General features: G+C 39.5%; 1 long non-coding RNA gene across 1 annotated transcript; it reads left to right on the top strand.

The window, feature by feature from the left end:
- The first annotated feature begins 1,944 nt into the window (after positions 1-1,944).
- Positions 1,945-3,115, top strand: LOC111098483. Its single transcript, XR_005368298.1, has 2 exons — positions 1,945-2,071; positions 2,920-3,115. It is a non-coding gene; the product is annotated as an uncharacterized LOC111098483 (long non-coding RNA).
- The last annotated feature ends 23,111 nt before the right edge of the window (positions 3,116-26,226 follow it).

Below are 26,226 nucleotides of genomic sequence, written 5' to 3'. Positions count from 1 at the left end.
TTTTATATCAGAGAAAAAATGAAATTCTAAGGTATCCCTTCTTGGGGTTTTTTTTTTCTATAGAGAGAAAATTCTTATTTTATATTATAGATTATGGCAGACATTGTTGGTTGACCAACTTAACACCTACTGCCAACTCCGTTCCCTCATGACCTCATTTTATATCTATGTTAGAAGAGCTAAATACTCACTTTCCCAGAGTTCTTTGCATCTAGAATGAATACATGGATATCACACTGTTGGAATGTGGCCAACATCATTAGCTCCCACTACTTCCTTCCTTGAGTACAGATGTGATGCCTGGAGCTATGGTAGCCATATTGCAACAATGAGCTCCAAAAGCATAAAAATAAAAAGCAAATACTCAGACCAGGGACAGAAAAAGACAGAAAGAGTTTGAGTCTTTCTTTGGTGTCGTTTACCTGGTGCCCCTACTGGGCTTTCTACTTCCAAACGTCTTGTTATTTAGAAAAAATGTCTATATCATTTAAGAACTAGTAGATAGATTTTTTTTTGAATTTCCAGCCAAAAACATTCCTCACAGAAACAGCTGTGCACAAAAATTTGTGTACAATGATGTGTTAAGAGTATTATTATAGAAGTTAAGAAATAAGAAAACTAATATCCAACAATGAAAAATTAGTTTTTAAAATTATGAAGCCAAGTAATCAGCTTTAAAAAATAAAGTCTGGGATCCCTGGGTGGCGCAGCGGTTTGGCCCCTGCCTTTGGCCCAGGGCGCGATCCTGGAGACCCGGGATCCAATCCCACATCGGGCTCCCGGTGCATGGAGCCTGCTTCTCCCTCTGCCTGTGTCTCTGCCTCTCTCTCTCTCTCTCTCTCTCTCTCTGTGACTATCATAAATAAATTTAAATAAAATAAAATAAAATAAAATAAAAAATAAAGTCTTAGGAGACACTAATGACTTAAATAAGTGTTTACAATATATTATTAAGTTTGAAAAAGCAGGTTATAAATTTATATAGAAATATCTCAACTTTGTTAAAAAAATACGTGCTTATGATAGTAAAAATATCACACATCATACACTATTAATTGTCTTTGTTTCTGGATAGTTGGACCACAACAATCTTTATTTTATTAATTTATAAGTTACCATATTTTCCAAGTGCGCTTCAGTGTACATATATTATTTTTCAATTAAGTAAATTGTGTTAAATGTTATTGCTCAAATAAAAAAACACTAGAGAACTGGTGTCTAGGATGTGGACAAGTTTGCCATGTGGCCAGTATCAAGTGAATTAAATGGTAATTGGGAAGAAAATGTAAATTGTATTAAAATATTCTGCATTTTACTAGACTTGTATCCATGCCAACATTGATAAAAACAGTCAGCCAGTGGTACTTCAGAGGAATAATGGGATGTTAGATCTGCAAAAACAATAGATGCTTCCATTTGCTGTTGAATTAAAAGTGAGTTAAAATCCATTAACAGTAAAATGCGCCTTTACTCTTCTTCATGATCCTCTCTGAATGATTCAGAGAATGGGCAGGAAGCCCAAATGAATGTACTGTTTTTGTTTTTCTTTGAGCCTTGTCCACTTTGGCTGTTTGGTTTCCTAAAAGGCCATCTCAATGGCTGCCTATTTCAAGCAAGAGTCATTGGAATCAGCAGCCTGGAAATCCAATTTCAGAACCCAAAGTGTTTGTTAGAAAGAGGCAAATGGCAACTTCAGCTCAAAACAATGAAACAGGAACCATAGGGAGCAAAGAGAAGATTTTAATGTCAAAAGGTAAGCTTTTATTCTACTGTGCCACTTAAAGGTTGTGTGAACTGGGACAAATCTTGTCATCTCTCTGGGTTCTGCTTTCTTCATCCGTGGAATGGATTTGCTACTTCCTCCCCTCACAAAGGTTCTAGAATACTGCATGTCCAATGTAATGTCCAATGTAATGCACATTGTATGTCAGTAGTCATGGGAACCAGATATTCTAATAACTCCTACAAAACTGAAACACTCTGAGATTTTATTAAAGCCCCAATTAAACAAGGGTCACTAAAGGAGAGATGCAAGACTGATACCCCTGTAGCACAGCATTCTGCGAATCAAGTCAGTGGAAATGCCTTAGGTTTTACAAGATGAAGTGTTGTTGTGGTTCATGTCGACCATAACAGTCCAGAGGGATTGGATTCCCTCAAAATAACTTCGTAGCCTGAAAAGGGATCTATGTCCTAAGTGGTTTTCCACTTAATGGGGTATCGAGAGCTAGCCCACTCAAAATTATAACCTATACCCCCTTCATTTCCAAAAGCATTTCAGTTGCATTCCATTCAAATCTGTTTCTATGCAGATTTATGTACATACAAAGTGCTACTGGAAATGCCAACAGCAATTGGCTAATGTGGTGGTTAGCTAGCACAATCCAGTAGTGTTTTCTCTGTTTGGATAGATTATGGATAGTATTTTTATAATAAGAAAATAAGTCTTTTTTTAATAGAAGACTTAATTGTTTTTATTAGTTTCAGAGGTAGAGTTTAGTGATTCATCAGTTGCATATAACACCCAGGGCTCATTGTATCATGTGCCCTCCTTCATGCCCATCACCCAAATGTCCCATCCCCCCCTCACTTCCCCTTCAGGCACCCTCAGTTTGTTTCCTACAGTTAAGAGTCTTTTATGGTTCATCTTCCTCTCTGATTTCATCTGATTTTATTCGGAAAAGAAAAAGTCTTTTAAGAAGCTATGCCCTGGATGGAAAGAGAAAATGGGGCTTCTCTGGTTATTAATTGTTTTTCATTTGTTCTGTTTTGCATCAACTGTAATTATTCTTGAGAGTCTAAAAGTTTCTGTTTTGCACAGGGTAGTAGAACCATTTCCAAGGTGTTCTGAGCATAAAGAATGGCAGGCTCTGAGGTCTCTCCCTCCACTTCTCTTAGAGTGTTTTGCTTATATTTTAGGTACTTTTCCTCTCTTCTTGAAGAAAAATGTCTGGTAGAACAGGTTGGCCATCTTTACAAATGTGCCTTGGACCAGCCGTGGGTGTCTGAAATGGATCATACTCAATAACGTAACAGTGGTGACATTATTGTTAGTTGTAATATTAATATTAATAAAAATGTCAACTATAGTCCTCTATTGTGAGGGCTGAATAGGTGCCTGTCTGATTACATGTGTTATCTAACTTCACCCACACATATGGAGGGTTACAATGAAATAAACTGAGACATGTATATGGGTTCAGTTATTTGCATAGCGAGTTTGACAATGAATATATTGCTGGCACAGGATTCAGGCAAGATGTCTGTTTACAGAGCCCCTAGTCAAGGGACAATGCAGATAATGCTGTTTCCCAAGCCCATGACTTTGTTCTACCCAGAGTAACTAGATGCACGTTAGGAAGAGAAGGTGCATATATCCAGTTATGAATTCAGTCTTCCTTGTCATCATCAGAAAAAATTATTAGGCAATGGTCTATCTGTGGACAAAATGCTCATGGAGTGAATCAGGGGGTGATGAACCCCATCCAGTGGGACTTCGTAATGTTTTATTACCAGAGCTCTGCAGAACCAACCATTTTTTTTAATTGTTCCAAAGTCTTATTGGTGAAGGTTAACCTCAAATACTATTGCTTGCAACATTCCATAATTTTAAATAATAAAAAAGTGATAATCCAAGCAGCAGAGACAAAATGAAGTAGTAGGCTTTAAAACAAACAAAACAAAACAAAGCAGAACAAAAACAAAAACAAACAAATTCATAACTGTCAACCAAATGCCAGAAGTTTCATGATTCAAGCCTCCAGATTAATAAATCCTTGTTTCCCCTCAAATCCAGGGAAAAACACAGGAAAATCACAGCTGTCTAAATATATCTGACCACTTCTCATCACTACACCAGCAGTCATCACCCTTATCTCTCACTGGAACGGCTAATATTCCCCTACCTAGTCCCATGGCTTCTACCTTTAGCCTCCACAGGAAGAGGCTTAATGGGCCTTTGAGGTTTTTTTGCTTACCCAGTATCTATTACACTTCCTTTTGGAAATCATACTCTCATTTCTTCTTGAGGAATTATCTCTGGAATTGCCATAGTCTGATTTTCCAATTAATCAAGCAACCTAGGTAGCATACATGGCCCAAGAGATGAGGTCCTTCCATCAGGTGCTCCACTTTCTGGGACTTGAAAATGAATTAGTATGGTGAAAAGACTGGAAATAGCTGGAGTTCCCATTCATTGCAGAGATGGGAACTGGAGCCTCTGGATCTTCCTAAGTCCCCTTCCAAACCAACTCTTTGGTCTCTCTTCACTCCTATGGGTCCACTTTCCTGAATTAGCCTTTCAGTAAAATTTTCTTAGGGCCCCAAAATCCTGGAGCCTATTTGTGACTTTCATCCAAAATCGCCCAGCCACCACATAAGCCGACTTTTAGAAAACACAGGAGTCATCTACTCAGTATTTCAGGTATTCCAGCTTTTGTTTTATTGAAGAAATGCTTCTATAATATTCTTATATGTCAAAGCTCTACTCTAGGTACTTTATACATAATAAATGTGCTGAATGTCCCCAGTGCCAGAGGAAAAAACTGCTTTGTGGAACTGCTTTTCTCATTCTTGGGTGGAAGCTCATGTTGCAGGAAAAGCATTTCTTATATTTGGCTAAAATGTTTCCTCATTCTTCCTAACCTCTTGACCTTTGTCCTGCTGCCCTTCATACAGAATAATGCTGGATATTATCTCCTTTAATTCCTTGTTTTTATGTAACCAGTTGTTGATTTAGACATATAGATGAACTACACACAGACTCTAGTATAAGTCCTGCAACTCTAACTTGAGTGTCATCTGAGTTAAAGGACTATCCCTCATCTGCTACCTTTGTCTAGCATGCGGCGATCAAGAATATTGCATTAGGGAATTCATAAAATCCTAATAAAAAAAACTCTGAGAAGTTCCATTTTCTTTAAATTTTATCACTGTCAATGAAAAAGAGAGTCTCAAGGCTTTATATCTTCAAGTCCTTTCCCTATAATGTCATCAGTTGCCCACATCCATGCATTATCTTCATTCATGCATTTATTCATTCAATAAATATTTATTGGGTGTATATGCCAGGTGCAAGACAGAGTGCTAGGTGCTTTGGGGTGTAAAGCAATAAATCAGATGTGGGGATCTAGCATCCAGATTAAAAAATAAAAAAATCAAACATCCATTTACTTAGTGTACATGGAACCAGTACTCAGATGATTGATTTCTGTTTTTTTTTTTTTTTAACTTGTTGTTTGTTTGTTTTTCTTTTCCTCCATCTAACTCCTAGATGCTCTGTAGACACAGCTGATAAAGGTGTAATTCTTGGAAACATCTTCTCTAGGGCAATGCCCAAGGAGAATGGATGACATGCTAGCTATTTAAAAACACAAGAGGCAGCTCTTTCTTACTCCTGAGGGATCTCCCATGATTGTGGGAGAATTAGTGATTGTTCTCCAGAAATGGTTTTAATTTTTATTTGTCCCTGCTCTAAAATGAGTTTTGAGAATACAGGTGCAGCACTTTTATAGGAACCTCCAAGCAGAGCAAGAACGATTGAAGCATAGCAAGATGGGGAGGAGAAGACAGAAGAAGCTGGAGGAAGTAAGAGAAGGAATTTTAATCATTTATAATAGTATTGCCAGAAATATCCTGTGGTCTCTGCCTATTTCCTGCTCACATACCACCAAGGGATGATGATAGCAGATTCTTTAAAACCCACTGGTGGGAGGATTCCTGGGTGGCTCAGCAGTTTAGCACCTGCCTTCAGCCCAGGGCGTGATCCTGGAGTCCTGGGATCGAGTCCCGCATCGGGCTCCCTGCATGGAGCCTGCTTCTTCCTATGCCTGTGTCTCTGCCTCTCTCTGTGTGTGTGTCTTGCATGAATAAATAAATAAAATCTTTTTTAAAAAACACACTGGTGGTAAGAATGATATAAAAATATTGATCATAAAAGATGTTATGGAAGTGTCTCACCTCTCTTTAGATTTTAGAGGACAGCTTATACAACATCTAGTGGCACACAATTTGGCAGGCCAATGCACATGAGAGCATGCCCCACTTCCTACCTTCCAGTCTGTTCTAAAGAAAGAAGTTAAATCAGCTGTGGTCCAGAATTGATGTGTTGGGTGAAGACTCATCATTGCATTCTTTTTTTTTAATAATAAATTTATTTTTTATTGGTGTTCAATTTGTCAACATACAGAATAACACCCGTTGCTCAACCCGTCAAGTGCCCCCTTCAGTGCCCGTCACCCATTCACCCCCACCCCCACCCTCCTCCCCTTCTACCACCCCTAGTTCGTTTCCCAGAGTTAGGAGTCTTCATGTTCTGTCTCCCTTTCTGATATTTCCTACCCATTTCTTCTCCCTTCCCTTATATTCTCTTTCACTATTATTTATATTCTCCAAATGAATGAGAACATATAATGTTTGTCCTTCTCCGATTGACTCATTTCACTCAGCATAATACCCTCCAGTTCCATCCACATCGAAGCAAATGGTGGGTATTTGTCGTTTCTAATGGCTGAGGAATATTCCATTGTATACATAGACCACAGCTTCTTTATCCATTCGTCTTTCAATGGACACCGAGGCTCCTTCCACAGCTTGGCTATTGTGGACATTGCTGCTAGAAACATCGGGGTGCAGGTGTCCCAGCATTTCACCGCATCTGTATCTTTGAAGTAAATCCCCAGCAGTGCAATTGCTGGGTCGTAGGGCAGGTCTATTTTTAACTCTTTGAGGAACCTCCACACAGTTTTCCAGAGTGGCTGCACCAGTTCACATTCCCACCAACAGTGTAAGAGGGTTCCCTTTTCTCCACCTCCTCTCCAACATTTGTGGTTTCCTGCCTTGTTAATTTTCCCCATTCTCACTGGTGTGAGGTGGTATCTCATTGTGGTTTTGATTTGTATTTCCCTGATGGCAAGTGATGCGGAGCATTTTCTCATGTGCATGTTGGCCATGTCTATGTCTTCCTCTGTGAGATTTCTGTTCATTGCATTCTAAGCAACATTTCCTTTCCTCCGCAGAGTTGTAAGTCAGTTACATTCGCTCTTTTCCTTAACAAAGGGTTGTATCCCCCAGACCTTTCTGCACCCACCCTTTCTCCATGCCCAAGTTTCAGTTAAACAACACCGATCCCCAAAGGGTAGAGGTGTGGTAGGATGGAAGAGGCAGTGCAGAAAACATTGTATCCACTGAAAGAAAATCCAAATATTCATGAAATGTAGGTGAATTAGTTTTTACGTATGAAGAACAATTATTCTTTTCAAGTATTTGATGACATTAGCCCATGCTTGGTCCAAAGACCAGGACTGGACAATAAAGGAGAAGAGAAGTGTCAAGTGCAGTGGAGGATTTTATTTGTTCAGCCTCTAGCCTCTCTCTCTCCCTCTTGGGCTTATGTCAGGCCAGGGAAGAAGAGACTGCAACAGGCAAGAATAAGTGTCTCCATTGGACAGTAAAGACCCAAAGGCAGGACTTCTTTGTACCATGTGCATGTGGTCACCAGAAATACATTTGAGAGGAATCCTTCCAGTGCTTCTTGAGTTTGTAAGTGAGGTACTTAAGAGTCAGCAATTGACCTCTGAATTCAGCCAGCCAATCTGGGTCTGAATTAATGCTTCTGGTTCTCACCTTGTGGCTGTGTCAGCTAGAGCATGTTACTAACTGCTGCACTTTGTTTTCCTCATCTCAGAAATGGGATCATGGTCACGAGTCATACATGATTGTGAAAATTACATGTATGAGAATTACATGTGCACAATAGAAGAGTTTTTTCCTTCTTTATCCATTTCTCATCTTTAAATCTGTGATGACAGTTATGATTTCACCTCATCTTACCTTTTTTTAAAGGAATTAGTATTCTGCAGCCTTTGGCTTAGAGCCAAAATGTGGACTGATATAAGGGAAATTAGGTGATTTATATTACACTTGGTGCCGGCATTATGAATGGGTAATATCCCAAAGGTTCATTTGTATGTAAGTCATTTACCATGTTCCAAGCACTGAGCAGATGCTAATTGCTGGGTGCCTTCCAGTTTAAAATGGCATCTGGCATTTGAGCAGTTCCTAATTCAGCTTCGTCCATTCTCTTGCTGCCCATGATGACAGTGAATAAGGGAAAAGTGCATCCTTCCTGAAATTAAGACTTAAATTTTGAAAAGATTCATAATACTTTTAAATTCAATGGAACACATTGCAATAAAAATTCAAAAAAAAGTCTACCCAGTCTTCAGCAAATAGTTTTATTCATGTTCAAAGTGTGCTTCAAAGAAGATTAGAAGGAAATTCTCCCATCTTAGATTATTCTCCTGATGAAGACATTCAGGTATCCATAAAATTAAAACAAGACAAGCATACTTCTAATGCATGAGCACTGATTCCATGCACACACCCTTGTCCCCCAGTGGGTAATCAGTTATCTTTATCTCCTCATCCATCGATGTCTTTTATCCCCAAAGAACAAAGCAAAGCAGAAAGTGTCAGGACTTTTGGATTCTAGAAGTATGACTGTCAACAGTGAGTAATGAAAGCAAATACAAAAGATATGTAGAAACAGTGCATTTTGGAGATTAGAATATATCCTGTGTGCAGTGCAGATGGAAAGGTTCCCAGTTTGATAAAATAAAGGCATGTTACCTAGATATCTTTTCAGAAACCAGAAAAAAATGGCTTAGAAGTCCTGCCCATCATCACTCCAGTTATAGATTGGAAATGGAAATCCAACATTAGACAAACAGGTAGTCAAGTTAGAGAAATCCACACATTACTGGTAAACTCCTGGTCTGCAGATACCTTGCTTTATTCAAGGCTGGGTAAATAGTATTAAGAAAATATTGGGCATATAAAATTGTAAAAAGGAGAGAAAAATACAAGAACATGTTTCTGAAAATGAAATCTTGACCCAATGGAAAATTTTTAGATTGAATATTCCATCAAATAAACCAAGAAAAAGAAAAATATTTATTCAATAGGAGCAGACATTCACAAAAGAGAGGTAGTCTAAAATAAAAGAAGAATAGACTAGAATGAAAACAAGGTTGGGTGAGCTAAAAAAAAAAAGGCAAAAATACCAAAAATTCTGGTAGCAGAATTCCAGACCCATAATGAAGGTGAATGGAGGCGGAAAAGACAAGAGTGTGGAGAATCAAATCAGGATGGTAGAGAAGAACATGAGAAAACAAAGATGGGAAAATAAAGAGGACGAGAGAAATTACACAAGTTTAGGAAAGAGAATGGCCTGCCCATATTCGCAGAATTGTTGTGTCTGCAAAGGAAATTGATAAATGCAATGAAAGTATTTAGGAAATCTCTGAGTATGTAGGAGATCTCTGAGCCAACAACAAAGCATGTAGGTGGATAGAGGTCATGTATGCTCCACAAAATCAGAGTCATATGTGCGTATATGTAGACACATCCTGGCAGACATATGAATTTCCAGTTTGGAGACAAACATCCTACAAACATCTAGAGAGAAAATAAGCTTTCCTCACACAGGAACAAAAAGTAGACAACTAGCGCTTTTTATAATACAACACTTCTGTTACAGCAGGACACTCATCTATAAAATAGAAGCCAAATGCTTCGAAGGAAACTCAACCATGATTAAAAGCTCAGGTTCTGAGGACTTAGTGAAATTAAATGCTATGCAAAATGAAACTCATGAGTCAAACGCATATCTCACCCTAAAGGAAAAGATATCTATTTCTCCCATTTCAATATTATGACACATGCAAATAATTTTAAAACCGACTCTATGGTCTCTGATGCTGTTAAGCTGTACCATATGTGACTTTAATTAAAATTTCCTTTTCTTCCTCCCTTATCTGTGTTTCAAAGATGTCTTAGTTACGTTTTTTTATTGAGCCCATATAATCTTGACCATCTCTATGCACAAACAGAAAGCAAATGCCTTCCTTAAGAGTTCCCTAGTGACTCCTTCACCAAGGGGTTTCAATAAATTCAGAGGCCATGAATGTCTCCAATAAGTTTATTAAATCTTCCTTTATGTTCATGGTCTTTATGGCAAACATATTGAATCCTGTCTACTCCTTGATCTCCACAGCTCCCAATATTCCCCAAATTGGATGAATATAGGCTATCGCGTCTCAATTTATTTTTTGTTTTCTCCATCTTCTAGTTTATCAGTGGACAACTCTAACTCCCATGAAGTACATAATTGCTCAAAGAATAGACTGCATTGTACCAGGGCTAATGAGAGAGACCATAGTGTCTTTAGAGTCCTGGTTTCCAGTATCTTTTCACCCAACTACAGACACTCTGTTTTCTTTGGGGGAGAATGCAGTGTGTGGATTAGTTCCCTTGCACTAAGTCCTGAGCCGAAGATGGCCTTCCCTTGGATTAAGGCAGTGCAGTAGCAGGAAAAAAAAATAATTGGTTGCACAGCATATGTCCTTAATAGTTTGATAAAGGACCACAAGGGGCATAGTGAAGGAGATGAGTATGGAAAGGATTCCTTTTTATTAAGCTTAGCAGGGGAGGAGGTTTAAGATATTCATTTCCATAGATAAACAAACAAGCCAAAGGAAAGGAACATCTGCCAGGAAGGGTTCCTCCAACATGTAGCAGATGTGTTTCAACAACAAAGCATATCCAAGAAGCATTTTAGCATTTAATTATTTAGCTATTTCACTGAGCTGAGGAGCAAGGAGGTGGGATGGATTGAGGAAGCATATTGTAAATTTACTGAGCCTGGAAATTCAATTCTGAATGCCATTTAAGCCTCCACATGCTGAGGTTTCTCTCAGAACATATGCTAACTGCTTTTTGATACACAGACCCCAAATGCATGCATCCCATCCCACATGTGTGGTGGCTATCACTGCAAAGCATCTTCCCCTCTCCATCCTCCCCACGACTCCTTTTTCTCTCCCTTGCATTTCTGTAACAACTTTCCATCTCTCATTGCTTCCCGTTTTCCCTTCTCGAAACTCTTGCCCATAGAACAGTCTTTCTAAAATGCAAATCTGATCATTGGATCTGTAAAAGAGAAAGAGAGGGACGTGGCATGAGAGCTTAGGGAAGGATTAGTCTGAAGCAAGAGAAAATTGATTAGGGACAGAAGGAAGGAGGAAAATAAAGCAGAAGCTGTCTATCAATTAGCCAAAGGATTCAGAGAGGAGAGAAGAGTTTGGAATCCTGTGTGATCCGCCTTCTCTGAGGGGTACAGGTGCCAGAGGGGTACACCAGTAAAGAAGGCTATGCAAAGTCTGTGTGCAGTTTCTTGAACCACTGGTCAAGAGGAGAGCAAAGCCGTCTTGTTACTGTGGCCCAACAGAAGCCGGACACACTGACCAGGGGCTTCTTTGGGATGTGGTGTGCTTCCATTGCTTACAGTGTAGAAATCCAGGGATTTTAGTGTGGTGTCCTGGAACTTCCGGTTTTGTCTCTCTAGACTTTTCTTCCAAGCTCCTAGCAAATGGCTGCCTTTCCTGAACTATCTGTCATCTGTATGATCATGCATACCTTCTCTCTTCCTAGAACTCCTAGTCATTTCATAACTAGATGGTAAATTCCTGCCTATATTCTCAAAGTTAATTCCATCTCCATTCCCTTCTGAGGCCTTCTTTCTACTCACTTTCATACCAAATCTGGGTCAGTCATAATGCCTGCAGTGAACTTTTGGAATTCCACTGTTGTTTGGCAGTTGCCATTCCACAGTTTAATGCTTTCCTCAAGTAGAAGATAAACATTTAGGGGTTGTAAAGTGCTCAACATATGTGTGTTGATGAATGAACGCTTAGTCAGTATTGCAAAGTCCAGTGTGACTGAGTTACACAGCATGGGGGTAGGATGGGAAGGTTAGGATATGCAGGGACATACCTCCCCTGCTAACTTATCAGAGGGGCAACTCTGGTTCAGAAACAATTTTGGAGGAGGACTGGGACAATGGCATAAGTGACCCATCCCTTTTATTACATTTATGTTTTTCAGTCAGTACTTTAGTTAGGATGCTTTGAATTGCAGGTGCCAGAAAACTCATCTTATCTAACTGCAGCAGAAACATTCGGAGTTTGTGTAGCTTCAGAGAGGCCTTGATCAAGCACTTGCGATATAAGTAATTAGGATTTGGTTTCTCCCATCTCCTGGTTGTGTTTCGTTTCATGTTGGCTTCATGTTCAGGCTCCCTGGAGAAGCATGGAGCAGTGTCAGATGCTTAGCATCTTCACTGATTGGCCCATCTGGGAGAAGAAAGAGCCTGCTTCTCACTCGGCAGTCCCAGCATAAGGTTTACTGCTCTGATCACACCATGGACTCATCCCCAAAGTGGTCACTGTTGCCAAGTGAAAGCGATGTTCTGGTTGACTATAACCAATGCACACATGTCCATCTCTGTAGGCTACCTCATTCTAAATGCGTACACAGAAAGTTCACTTAAGAGTGAAAGGGGTACTATTAATAACTAAACCACAGCATAAGCATAAACTGTAAGGTCCCAGGTGACTTGGATGTATCATCACCCTAGCTGTAGGAAAAGCAGGACCCTATAACCCTATACCAGTATGCATACAAAATATACATACGCATATGTATTACCATGTGTGTATATGTATACATCTCTCTATACATATATACACACACACATACATATATGCATAGTTATAAAGTGTTTTAAAATTTTATTTTTCATAAGATCATAGAAAGGACTCTGGACTCCTTCAATGAAACATGGTTTTAGTTTTACATCTCTTTCTAACTAGTGGATAAGCTCAGGCAAATCTTTCACTTCTCAGGTCTTTGTTTCCTCATCTTTAGAACACAGGTGCTGTACTGGAAATCTTTAGCATCCTCTCTAGCTTTATAATGTCATCTCTGGGATGACATTTTGATTCAATGGCAGGACTAAACCCAGGCAGTTGGGAGACCACTGACTTGAGACAGATTTTATCACACACGTATGGATAATGTTGTTGGCTCCCTGTGGTGGATTTGATCTTTTCAAAGCCGTAACAACAGAATGAATAACAGCAACAACGATGTATCCCTGTGCATTATCTGCCAGGAACAGTACTGAGCTCTTTAAATGTTATTTCATCCGTCCTCACACAACTCAATGAAAGAAGTATCATAACCACCATTCATGGATGAAGCTATCACTTTCAACAGCAACTCTGCTGATACTGAGAGCTTACTGAGTGCCAGGCTGTATTCTAGGTACTGAGGAAATCATGATGAGCAGATAGTCGAGGTCTCATACTCCATAGAATTTAAATTCTTTGAAAGTAAAACCATTAGGAGTTTGCTGGGCTCTGATTCATTCACTGTTAAAGGGCAAGACCAGCTCCCAGAGTGATATAGCAATCTATTGAAGGCCATTGGCTCTTAACAGCTCCATCTCTATTGAGTTCTCAGAGCTTGATCTGGCATTAGGCCCATGGTTGGTCAGCAGGGCTGTAAGTCAGCAAGGGACGAACATGGAGTGAGGAAACCGGAGTACAATTGGACCCTCCTCCCCTCTGCTTCTGTTCCTCACCACTTCTAACCAATGATAACCTTCAAAGAATGGTGACGACCCACTCCCACCTCTCAGATGTCCAGCAAAATGTTCTGAGAGCCAGCCCTAACCTGGTTCTTTTTTTTTTTTTTTTTTAAGATATTACTTACTTATTTGAGTGAGAAGGGGAGAGAGAGAGAGAGAGAGAGAGAGAGAGAGAGAGAGAATGTGCAATCAGGGGCAGGGTGGGGGTAGGAGCAGAGGAAAAGAGACAATCAGACTCCTGTGCTGAGTGCAGAGCCCAACATGGGGCATGATCCCATGACCCTGAGATCATGATCTGAACTGAAAGCAAAAGTTCAACCCTCAACCGACTGAGTCACCCAGGCACCCCAACCTGGTTCTTTAAAGAAAAGAAATTCTGAAAAATCCAGCTCCAGTTTTGCTAAATGGATACAACACAGCACCACCATAGAGGCAATGAAGAGGTTTGGGTGGTGGTGAAGTAGGAAAGACAGACAACAAACAAACAATTAAAATATATATATATCCGATACCAGCATGTAGACAATCACAGTGGGATGCTGTGCTGGTGCCACCAGCAGCTACTTTAGAGGGGTGTTGCAAAACTTTTCAGTCGATAGGTAGAGAAGCAGACACATACCCAGGCAGCATGGCTCTGGAGCCAATTATTTTACCTTCTACACAAATTCTGTGCCAACTTGAATGATAATAATAATTTCCTGGGGGCAGAAGATATGTCTTTAAAGGCCAATTCTCAGGCACCTCAGGAGAACAACGGGATCAGAATCTCAAGGTCCTGGAACTTGTGGTTTTAATAAGCACCTGGGGTGGGGTTTAGCAGACCAGTTTAGAGAACACTGAACTAGTGCTTCACAAAAGAGTAATAAATTCCTGCAATGGATTGCTCACATATTTCTGAAGAGAAGACCAAATTATCCCTGGGTGAGTTTGAACTACTAACCTCTCAGCTAGCAACCAAATGTGCTAACCAGGTGCACCATAGAGACAACTGTACTGCTTAGCTATGGCTCTAGCTCCAACCAAGAAGTCACCTCTACGTGCCATTTTGTCTGGAGTGAAACACAACCACCCAGCAATGTGCACACACACACACACACACACACACACACACAACCATCAACTTTTCTGATTTATCTAAAAACTGTGTTGTGTGTGTGTATGTGTTAAGGAAGCAGAACCAGCAAAGCTTTTTAACTCCTCAAAGGTACTTAAAAAGCCCTGTGTTTAGACATCTCAGCAACTCCCTCATACACCTGGGAGAGACATGTGAATGAAAATGTGCTTCATTTATATGGAAAGGCTTTCGGGCTTTAGAAGCACAGGCTGAAAGGAAGAACTTCACCAATAGCAATAGACATTCATCAACGTTAATGGAAATGTTCGCTTCCCCCAGTGCTGAGGGCTTCCGGGGGGATTAATTGTTTAATATTCACAAAGGACTTTGAAGATGAAAAGACCCACATAAAGGCTGAAAATGAGCACTCACTTTGTTTGCTTTTCTTATCCTGTAGTTGAATCTGCAGAGCCACCCGGTCTTTGAAGCAGCTCCAAGATTATAATAATGATGACCACCCTTGGATTTGGGAGAACAGAGAGAGCAGGGAAGAATAATTTACCCTTAGCTATAATTCTAGTGACTGCAAAAGCAAGGGCTTTGGTATCAAACAGAATCCTGACCCCACCACCACCTGCCAGCTGTGTGACCTTGGGCAAGTTACTCACCTTCTCTGAGATTCTATTTCCTTACCTGGAAAAAATGGCACAATTATATCTACCTGCTTATTGTCTGGGTACAGGTGTTTAAGGACTTAGGTAGTGCCTGGCCTAATTTTAGTAACTGTGCAATTAAAATTATTGTTGCTCTTGTCAATGTTTGGGAGATATTAACAAATAAGGATTCCAAGGCTTAATACTACAAAAGCCAACACTGATCCTAATAAAATAAAAAATGACAAAACGGGAAGATGAGCCAGCCGGACAGGCTAGAAATCTTTTGAATCACTTGTGGATCTGCGTGTGTGTCTAAGAGAAGACTGAGCTATTATTTACACAAGATTAAATAACTTTAAATAGTTCTTTATTTCATAATCACTTTTTTTTCCTTAATATCCCAACTAATTTCTAACACAGCTCTTCTATCGCCTCCCACTTATGCCCTCACTGTAATCTTTAATGTTATTGCAGTATTTGACAAAGTTGAGAACTTGCGGAGTTAGTTCTTTGAATTGCTGGAACGGCTCTGCATTGAATGGAACACAGTGACTCCAAGCTATAAGACACTGTGGGAGGAGACACTTATGTTTTAGACCCAAACCTGTCTCTGTCTCATTTAGATATTATGGATTATCTTCACACTTTTGCCACATCAGGCACACTCCAGGGAATGAGGCGGGAGTTGGCAAGAAGGGATAAGAGAACTACAATATTTACTCTGCTCTGAATTCTGCTCAGATTTAATCCAGGTGGGGATCCACTGAGCTCAACTGCCCAACTTCTATTTACTGTCCCCTTGGGTTGGCAGCTGCTTCTTCAATAATCTTAAGTGTAAAAAGTGATGACATAGGGATTTTCTTCAGTGTGCCAATCACACCAACTCTCTAAACACAATACTTACGTGTCCGTGGCTTAGATCATACTGACATGGGGAGAAAAAGAGAAAATCAAGGACCCCCACTAGGCCTATCTTCTCAGATTTGGAAAACATTTTTCTGTAGAATAATGATTTATAGTACAAGCTGCCCTGTTTCTCTGACATGTACAAATTAGGTAAGTGGGAACTTAAAAATTCTGGCATGGCCAGAACACGATGCCTGAAAGTTTGTGGCATGTTATGGCTGCCAGAAGGAGTTAAGAAAACAGAAGGAATTATGAAAACAGAAGCCAAGAGTTTCTCTCTTGTTTCCCTTGTAGAGTACCATGTTACAGAATAGAAAGGAATTAGGGAAAGGTAGCGCATAAAATCTTTAAGAAAACGTTTTCCATCTAAGTCAGGTCTAGAAAAAATTAGAGGGCCACAATTATTGGGTTGTTATGTGTGGGGTTTTTCCCCTCTTATTCAGGAACAATGTTAATAATAAATAGCTTACCAAAAAAACTATCTAAGTGTTTGTGATCCAGAAGAAAAGAAATTTTAATTAGGATGCAGAAGACCTGAGTTTGAGTACTGCCATTAACATTAATTAGCTCTGTGATGTTGGGAAATTCAATTAAACTTGGCTGGCCCTGTTTTTTGTTTGTTTGTTTGCTTTTTTTTTTTTTTTTTAACTTGTAAATTGAGATAGCAAACGAAGTTTTAACTAGACAACTCACTAAGCTTTAACAGGAGTTTCTCTGCACCTGAATATTTTTCTCCTAGGACAAAACACATGGTTGTCACCGTTTAGCTTCTCAGTATCCTTAGTTGAGAGTTCAGAGTATGCTGGATCCTCATGATCACATGTTGGTAGGGAATGGATCACAGGCAGAGCACTGAGGGTAGAGATTTGGCTCAAGAGTCCAGGGCATTATAATATAGCCTGTCTTGGTTTGGTAAGTATTGATATCAATGGATATCCAAACGAGGAGTACATAAGAAGTATTAAAGAATAGTCAATCCAGAAAAAATTAATGTGTTAGGTAGGGAGTGCCAAAAACAGCAGTACAACAACAACCAAACATCCAGTAACATCCTGGGATAAATACTGATCACAGGCTATGTGCAAGGTGTGGGGCCTGACTAGAAAAAGTAGGAACTGGTCTTCATGGCTTCTGAGGAGGGTTTTACTAGGAATGCAGAGCTGAAGTGGAGGAAACCAAGGCAGAAATCCAGGCAGAGTATGCAAAATGGTAAAGAAAGTTGCCATCTGGTGGGAATTTAGGCTCACCTATATTTGGCAAAGGAATGAGAAGATCTCAGCCCTTTTGTCTGGTACAATCAAGGTTAAAAATATCTAAGCTGAGAAAGTACCATGAAAAGTGAGCTGTTAGAGATCTGCCTTCAGCCAAGATAGAGTAACACCTAAAACAAATGCAAAATTGGAAAAAAATAGATGAAACGATGATTTTAAGACAGTGGAGACAGGTAATGAAGGGCAGTGGTTTCTAGGATGTAGGAGAAAATTTGGTGAAGCCTACAGTTGTCCCAGTGAGAAAATTTTCAGGCTGTGATATGGACGAAGAAGCCAAATAGGCAAAGCCTTTAGAATCCTTGAGTTGAAGAAAACAGTCTGAGTGGCTATATTTTCAAGTACTGGAGAGGAGAAACCTGCAAAGAGAGAACTTTGCACACATACAGAGCATCTCCATTGAATATCCAGCAAAATACTGAATGTTGGTGAGGCCAAATACTTGAGGTTTAGAAGAGATCCATCCAAAAGGATTCCAGGGAACAGCACTTAGTACTCACACAGAACCACTGATACTGCCTGTTTTGATGATTATCCGAGTGTAAAGGAAGACCAGTAAGGAGTCTGAGGAAGGGCACTGATGTGGTCAAATTGATCCTTTAGAAACAGAGCTTCGGGTACAGCATGGTGAACTGATCAAAGGAAAGGAAACACAAAGCTAAATAAATCTATAGGGGCACCTGTGTGGCACAGTTGGCTGGGCATCAGACTCTTGGTTTTGCTTGGGTTGTGATATCAGGGTTGTGAGATCCAGCCCCAAGTGGACTCTGCATTCAGCATGGAGTTGGCTTGGGCCTCCATCTCCCTCTCTCTCTCTCTCTGCCCTTCCCTCACCCCCCACATGCTTTCTCTCTAAAATAAATAAATAAAATCTTTAAAAAACTAAAAATAAATGTACAAAACATGAGATTATTAACTTTAAATTTTAATATTTTTTGTATTTTTATTTTTTTTACAAATATGGGTACTTAGTATTTTATGCTATGTCTATTTCATGCACAATCTTACTTAATCCAATCACTACAAGAAGTCAGAGAAGCAAATAAGTTCCTCAAGTTTACATAGTTAATAAGTAGGTGAACTAGGATTCAAATCTAAAAATGTGGTCCCAAAATCTGTACCTGGTCTCTAAATCATACTTTCTTTCCTGGCATTGACTATTTCAGTCCTGAAATTATAGATCAAAGTCCTATATTTGTCCTAGAAGCTAAAATTTGAGAGCAAAACTCTTGACACTTTACGATATGTAAAAATAATATTAATATGACAATAATAACAAATAGCGTTTGTTTAATATTTAGTACTTATCCAGTCTGTGTGCCATACCTGCACCCATGCATTTAATACTCCCATCAAACAAGAAAGGAGTCTATTTGTGCCTCTGAAGAGTCTAGCTGCCAGACCCCATATATTACCCACACAGGCATTTCATGGTTCACTGCCCTCATATCAACCGGCCTCCTGACTTCAATGCAGAAAAGACATTAGCAGCATACCCAAGATTAATGTGGTAAGAAAAGGCAGCCCTGAAAGCAAATAACATCACAGCTAATAAACAAGCTTCTCCCTAACTACTTCAAGATCTTTATTTAATGTACAAAATGCAGAGACCAGAGTGGTTCCTCAATATTGGGGACAGCTGGAGCCTTAACCAGGCTAATGTGGACTCTGATACTCTTCTCCTGAGAACTGCGTGCTTTAAATATCATATGCTGAGACTTATTTTCTTGCTTTGTGATCAAGGCCAATGTTTAGCAAAATCTACTAATCTTGTTGGGTGCTGCTCCTCAGGCACAAGCCATTGGGTATTCTTTGAGTCCATGATTCCTTAGCATCATTTCTGCCCACAGTGATCTACCCGCTTCTACTTTTTGCTGTTTCAAGACAAAAACTGTAAGGAATTATGATGTGCCAGCCAACTTGAAGCTCCCCATTTTCTAGTTAAAAGAGGGGACAGTGGACATTAAATTTTCCCATTAACTCAAAAAAGAAAGTTTCCCAGCATTGTAACCAATGACAGGGGTGAGATTTGACTGACAAAGCAAGAGTCTCCCTATTAAGATTCTCATTTTATGAATGTTTATTTCTCTGTGTGTGAGGGGGTAGGGAGGACAGAAAAAGGGTTGGAGAAGGACAGAAATGGACCATTCCTGCCCATTTTTTCAATCCTAAGGAAGCTCTTAATAGACACAAATAAAATCAATTTTATAATAATTTTTATAACTTATGTAATTTTTTTTCTTCCTGTCCCTCAGACTCTTTCTCAACACAGCTCAACTCTAGAAAACCACCAATTTATTGAGCTGGTATTTAACATGTATCCTATTAGCTTTCCAAGAACCTGCCTCTCAACTTGAACATTTCAATGATAGAGAATCCCTATGTCTAACACGAGCATGCCATATTTTTCAGACTGTTCGAATTATTTGAATTTCTTTCTTGTATTAAATTAAACTCCGTTTTCAGTTCACATTTACCCATTGGTCCTAATTCTACTTTTTGGTCTAAATGAGAAAATCAGTATATACTGCTTTATACCCAGGAGATGGCTTTCACGCTCCTATCTGCAAATATCCTTATTCCATTCAAGTCCTTTCATCTTTTATTCAAGAATGAAGACTTTCAAGACACAATTATTCATTGAGTACTATATTTGGTGGTGGAGGCAAAATGGTGAGAAAGCAAACCTTGTTCTTGTTCTCATACAACTTTCTATCTGGTAGAGGAGACAAGAAAATGGCAATTACAGCAAAGTGTGATATGTTCTAAGATAGGGGAAGCTCAGAGGGGGATAGAGGTATAAAGGAGGGGCCAAGAAACCCTGAAATCTGGAGCAGGAGCTCTCGAGAGCTTTCAAGATAAAGTGAAGCCGGAGTTTACCCATAGAAGAAGGAGCTGGAATAGCAGGCAACGGGTGGGTAGAGGGCAAACGTGTAAATGGAAGTCAGTGGAAGGAAAGTAACCCAGTAAAAGCCCAATGCTCAAAGGATAGGAAGTAGGAGTCAGCAAGATCCAGCTATGGGGTGTGTGTGTGTGTGTGTGTGTGTGTGTGTGTGTGTGTGTCTGAAGAAGTAAATGCGTACAAGAAGGGGACTTTTAAAGCCTAATTAGGTGGTTTTAACATTCCCAAGGACTTTGGAGTGAACTGCAGTGGATATAACATGAGCATATTTGTATTTAGACAGATCGCCCTCCTGCAGGATGGATAATGCATGGCAGACCAGGAGCCCAGTCAGGAGGCTGTTACTTTATGAAGCAAGAGAAGGTGGCAGAAATCAGGATGGTGGCATCATCTTGTCATCATGATGTGCACTCTGATCTAGTTAAGTCCAATTTTTCAAAATTCCTCTGATGATATAATACTTCAAATTGAATAAAATATTCCGCTTGTGACTTGGCCATTGCTGAATAAAGACGGGTTATCCTGTTGCTTGTTTTGGATACTGCAGAAAATGCTCACATTTATTTTTTGATAGCCGGACCACACTTTATTAATATTATGATTGCAATAGGCTAGAACACATTAATCCTTTTGGGGGCTATACAGGCGCATATATTCTTTCCCTGACAATTTTGATTTTTATTTTTTAGTTCAGGTGCAGACTGTTGCATTTATGTTTGGTATAGGAAATGCTTGCTTTTTAAGTTTTTCCTAGTATTCCAGATTGCTGAGAACATTTCAGATTTTAGCTCTGATATCCAGATGGTAACTCAGATTAAAAAGACTATGGTCTTTAAAGTCAGATAGTCCTTGGTTACTATACTGGGCCACTTAATAGCATTAGAGGCTGAAGGACTTGGCTTTCCTAATTGTAGTTTAGTTTGTTTTAATGTAATCGAAGACTCATTATATTATCACATGATATATATATATATATATATATATATATATATATATATACACACACACACACACACACAGTAATGACCCCTTCTCCATGGGAATATGTCCCAAGATTCTCAGTGGATTCCTGAAATCACAGATAGTACCAAACCTTAAACATACCATGTTTTTTCCCATACATAGACACTTATCATAAAGTTTAATTTATAAATTAAGCACACTAAGAAATTAACAATAACTAATAATAAAATAGAACAATTATAACAATATACTGTCATGAAAGTTATGTGAATGTGGTCTCTCTCTCTTAAAATAACTTACTGAACTGTATTGACCCTTCTTGTGACAATGTGAGGTCATAAGATGTCTGTGTGATGAGACGAAGTGAGGGGAATGATCCTCTGCTCTGTTCCCTTAACTGGGAGATGTAGCTGTTTCCTATTACTACTGTCTGTGTTACCTCTGTGCTTCCTTTTTTGGCTTTTTAGTCCTCCCTAATTAAGCAGTTTCCTGTATTAAATTCCCTATGCTAAAATCTGGTGTGGATCTGATTTCCTTACTAGATCCCCTTTGCATCCCAGTGTCCTATCACTGGAAATTTTTATTTTCTTTGGGGTAAATAAAAGGCAGCCATACCAGGTTATTGACATTTCCACCATGAAAACTATCTCACAGTACTAAGGCAAAATAGCTACAGAAATGTGGTAGAGTCCTTTCCAGTGTGCATATCCAACCCCCCAACTTCATAAACGGTTTATTAGCCTTTGTGGTTCCTATCTTGAGTTTTGTTAATGTGGCTTTGAATTGACCCAAGAGCAGGAGTTAATACCTATTCAGTAGTTAACTCCCCATTGCAAATTTTGTTTAGCAAAGAATATTTGCTATTTGCCGGGAACTCTTTAAGTGTTTTACATGTATAAACTCACTTATCCCAAATAAACTTATAGGGAGTTTACTATTATCATCATCATCCCCATTATACAATGGGTCACAATGGACATTGTACAGTTAAAAAAATTGCTTTTAGTTTGTTGTAGTGAGATGGAAGGTGATCCTCCAAAGGATATGGCATCCAGAATCTGTGGATCCTACCTCATTTGGAAGAATGCTTTTTGTACATGTAATTAGGTTAAAAATCTTAAGATGAGATCACTCTGCATTAAGTTCAACACTGAACAAGAAGTGTCCTTATGAAAGAAGAAAAGTGACATGAAGATAGAGGCAGAGATTGGAGTGAGACATTTACAAGCCAAGGAAAGTTGGTGATTGTGGCCACCACCAGAAGCTAGGAACAGATTTTTCCTTGGAGCCTGTGGAAGAAACCACTCTGATGACATTTTGATTTTGGATTTCTGGCCCCCAGACCATGAGATAATAAATTTCTGTTGTTTTAAGTCACCATGTTTGTGGTAATTTGTTATGGCAGCTCTGGGGAAACCAATGCATTCACAGTAAGCATTAAAGCTGGGGCTTAAGGGGATCCCTGGGTGGCTCAGGGGTTTAGCGCCACCTTCAGCCCAGGGCATGATCCTGGAGTCCCAGGACAAGGATCCTGAAGTCCCAGGATCCAGTCCCAGGATCAATTCCCACATCAGGCTCCCTGCATGGAGCCTGCTTCTCTCTTTTCCTATGCCTCTGTCTCTCTCTCTCTCTTTCTATCTCTCATGAATAAATAAATAAATAAATAAAATCTTTAAAAAAAAGCTGGGGCTTAATAATTAAGGTGCTCAATAATTATGGTATACTGCCTTCTATCTTGCAAAAAACAATTGACATGATTTATGCTGAATTATCTCAGAAGGTGAAGCAGGGGAGGTGAAAGCTATAGGATTTAAGAAAATTTTTACAGATTGTCCCCTAGAACTGGGAATGGAATTGGGGGGTTTGGGTGCCTCAAGGATTAGCCAATAGCAGTGCCCCATCCTCCTGTATGGTTACCATCTTCTTTTCCTCCAAAAGGTGATAATACTTCTGATGAGGTAGCTTGGTGATGCTGATGTAATAGAATATGAGGAGTGAGAGCTTCTAGAGCCACCAGGAAAGATTGCCTACCCAAGCATGGCAAGAGAAGCTTCTGGCCCCGGACCATGAGCACATCAGCCATACCTATTGTAAACTCCCTTGGTGGTCTGCACTATGAAAGACCCAGGACACAATCCCAGATGAATGGATGCTGCAGCCCTCTTAATGTAGATTGAGCTGGACTTTTCTACTAGCCTCGTGAATAGGAGCTAGAAGTGGATGCAATTTAATTTAGGGGAAATCGATAAGCTTATGAATATGACATTGATTGCATTTTACTGTTATAGGGAGTAAACTTCATAGCTGATATCCAGATTTCTTTGTTGGTACATACAAGATTTCACTAAGGGGCTTCCATGAACGGATGAGAAATCATGAATGTCTTCCAAGGAATACTTAAGTCATTGAAATTATATGTAAAGTGTTTGTGTATGTGTGTATGTGTGTGTACCCACAACTTTGAAAATGTACTTTAAAAATTTCACATCCTTCAGCATGGCGGGGACCACTAGCCTACATGAACTGAAAGGCATCTTCCCATCCTGACATTATCCAGTTCAGTTATTTTGCAATGGAATAGAGTAGGAATTTGTACAACTCTTAACATCGAAGTACAAGTGAGGTAAATAGATGTTAAAAATTCTCACTCTAGCTAAATAAAGAATATAAAGACATATTCTGCAATTCTATTGTCCCTGTTCTTCTACAGCTAAAATATCCCCCCACCCCTACTGTATTTCATTGAATTGACCTTTGTTCTGACCATGGGACTCACGGGTTTTCAAGGTTATTAATTTGTTTAATCCTGGATTATAGCTAACAATGGTTAAATTTAGAAATCAGAGATTTTTCAGGTTGGTAATATCAGTGTTTCGATTAAATAAACACAGCTAAGAGTATGAATTCAGGGAAATCTTATCATGTGCTCATAAAAGCTTCATACTTATTTTTTATTCCTCAGGATATTGTAAGCAATACTTCCATGAGACTGAAGTCTGTGGGACATAATGAAGACAGACAGGGTTCAGAGATGTGACAGTTCTGAAAAGTACGGAGCAGAGGAATGGTTAACATATAGAAATCTCAAGTTAAAACTTCCAGTAGAGGGGATCCCTGGGTGGCTCAGCGGTTTAGCACCTGCCTTCGGCCCAGGGTATGATTCTGGAGTCCCGGGATAGAGTCCCACATCAGGCTCCCTGCATAGAACCTGCTTCTGTCTCTGCCTCTCTCTTCTCTCTCTCTCTCTTGAATAAATAAATAAAATCTTTTTTTTTTAAGTAGATGGGTAGATGGATGGGGTGATAATGTTTGGCAGCAAATAGAGTACATTGGTTTAAAAAGGTCAGGGTTCAGGGGCAAGATTTTCATCCTAGGAAGGATGAGAGAAGTAGAGACAGACTAGATAAGACTTCAGTTCCAGTCCATTCAATTCAACATAAAATTCATGAGACCTTGTATGCTTCACTCCTAATGCTTCACATTAGGGACACAAAGGTAAATGAGATCCTCTCCCTTGTCCTTGTAAACCCCATGTTCCGGAGACAGAGAGACAGAAAGAGAGAGAACATTATGAACAATTAATTCTAACCCGATTTGATAAGGGCACCAGAGAGGTATGGAAAAGGCACCTAACATAAGAAACTATTGCTTCCGTAGAAGTTAAAGAAAGGCTTAAAAGGAATATACTGATTAGGGATGTGCTGGTGCTATCATTAATTGACCCCAGCTGTATAATAACCTAAAAGCAGTTTACGTTGCCTCATGTATCAGTATCAGTGAATGAATGGATCAGTTGATTGACTCTTCACCTCCTTGTCAGCAGGCAGAAGGGAGAAAAACACATAAATAAGCCAACTCAAGAGATTTTTATGCACCATGCCCAGAAATGGTAGTGTCACTAGGAAGTGATACTGTATTCCATGCCTAGAAGTAAGACTCATGACAATGTCTACCAACCCAGGGGGTTGAGAAATGTAAAGGAGTTGTACGACCATAAAGAAGAGGAGAGCATGGATTTTTGTGAACATCTAGTTGTATTTGAGCAGTATTTTATAGGATAAGAAAAGAGTTCACTAGTTAGAAGGACTGATGGTGCACTGATTATATACAGAACTATTCCAAACTTGCAAGCAAAATTCAACATTCTGTTCATCCCTTCTCAATTACCTACCTCCCACCCCTGACACCTGTGAAAAGTTTGTTTTCATAGTTGTCTCCAAACACACTCTAGAGAAAGGAGAAAAGTAGAGACTAATTTACGTGGCCCTAGCGTTACATGCATTTGTATCAGGATAAATCATCATGTGGCTGTAGTTTCCTCATGCTATAGTGTATGTTAAGGACAATCAATCTTTTCTAAGGCGAGAGAATCAGAAAAATTTGGAAACATTTATGCCTTCTTCCATGCAGAGACAAACTAATTTAAGCTTACTGATTCAATAAGAGTCCACCAGGAGAACAAAAACCATGCCAAGTGAATTAAATAGAGGAATATTAATACAAGGAATTAGTTACAAGGTTGCTGAAAGAAATGAAAGAACAAAAGGGAAGGTGAAAGATGAAATTAGAAACTCTAGAGGGCCAGTTCCATCTTGAGGGCTGGAGGGATGGTACTAGAGCCACCAAGAGACACTACCCACAGCAGAGAGAGAGGGAGAGATAGGCCAGCCCCAGTCTCCACCCTCTCTTCAGTCAGCCCCTAGGAATTCCTATTGGCTCTTCCAACACCTCTGCTTTCCTATGATGCAGATGGAGGAAAGATCAGGGAGTGGATCTGAAAGCCAACAAGCAAGTGACTGGCCCCTTGCCTTAATTGTATTCAAAACAGCCAATCTTCCATTTAAGTCAACAATAAAGAGTAATTTTTTCCCCAGCTTTGGGGTTCATAATGGCACTGTTCTGTTGTTGTTATTGTTTGCTGAAGTGGTGGAAGCTTCAGCATGCTAGGTTGATAGAAAAATAGAAGATGGAACTTTTTCTTTATAAGC

This window comes from Canis lupus, chromosome 13, assembly GCF_011100685.1.
Source record: "Canis lupus familiaris isolate Mischka breed German Shepherd chromosome 13, alternate assembly UU_Cfam_GSD_1.0, whole genome shotgun sequence".
In the NCBI taxonomy this organism is placed as follows: Eukaryota; Metazoa; Chordata; class Mammalia; order Carnivora; family Canidae; genus Canis; species Canis lupus.
The sequence above is the reverse complement of the archived record's forward strand: the minus strand, read 5'-3'. Positions and strand labels throughout refer to the sequence as shown.